The sequence below is a fragment of the Bison bison genome, unplaced genomic scaffold (genome assembly GCF_000754665.1).
Source record: "Bison bison bison isolate TAMUID 2011002044 unplaced genomic scaffold, Bison_UMD1.0 scf7180017864297, whole genome shotgun sequence".
NCBI classification, from domain to species: domain Eukaryota; kingdom Metazoa; phylum Chordata; class Mammalia; order Artiodactyla; family Bovidae; genus Bison; species Bison bison.
The window spans coordinates 6994437-6995580 of record NW_011494869.1 but is presented as its reverse complement, the minus strand read 5'-3'; positions in this window follow the sequence as shown (position 1 = coordinate 6995580).

The following is a 1144-nucleotide window of genomic DNA, read 5'->3' as shown; positions in this document are numbered from 1 at the left end:
GGGACTTAATGGTCTGAAGCTGCAGAAATCACACTCAGACTCTCAGTAGGGTGCTGGGAGGGTGTAGGTCCCACAACCAGAGTCTACAGCTCATATTGGGATGCCAGGTCAAGGTTGCTGTGTCCACCTGTGAGACTAGGCCACAGGTTCAGAACGATAGGAGTCAGCACACTTTGGAAAATGAATGTTTCCGTGAGTTTCCAAAGAATGACGCAGACCAAGGGAGTCACCAAAAACACACACATACACAAATGTACTTACATGCTATATAGGGTCATGGCATGGGGAGAGACATGTCATTTGTGTATGGACAAGCTATGGAGTCCATGGACAGAGTGTACACAAATACAGGCATACACAGGTACACAAGGTCATGTACCCAGGGTCAGACACACATACCCTCCCCAGCCCTGCCTCCCAGGGCCAGGGCTAACTTGTCATCCATACTTAAACAGTAGGAGGAGGAAGAAGTAGAAGCTCAGAAGTGGCTCTGGAAAGGACCTCTTAAGTGGGTCTGTCTCCCTGCTCCTCCTTGAGATGCCCCTGGCTCACCAGGGGGCCATACCTGGGTGGCAGAGAAGGCTTCGAGGAGGCATTGCTTTGAAGCCCTGGCACAGAACTTGAGCATCTAAGATAGAGAATGGGCAACATAATTGGGAGGGGTCCATGAGCCCCCCAGGACCTAGTATGGGCATAGATGAGGCACTGGGCAAGGGCTCAGAAGAAGCAGGGACCCCCTGTACCATGGGCTGACCTACCGGCCTCAGCACAGCGCCTGGCAGTGAGGTGCTGGCACCACTTCCCTGTGCTGGCAGAGCCTGGTATGGATGCCAAGCACAGGGTGCCAGACATGGGGGTGGGCAGAGGGGGGGCCCAAAGGGCCACACACAAACACAGACCTTCATACACACAGGCAGGGAAATGCACCCACACTCACTTACTTTATACCCTGGGGGATCCTGGGAGCAGGGCAGGGATCACCCTGTCTGAGAGGCTGCCCTCACTGACTTCCCCGGGTGTCCCCATTGGCCTGGCTCTTGGGGTCCCTGGGGTTGGAGAGTGGGCTGGAGTTAATGGGAGGCCTAGATGCTTCCTCAGAACCCCCCTCCACACACCCGCGCCCACACACATACACTTGTGTGGC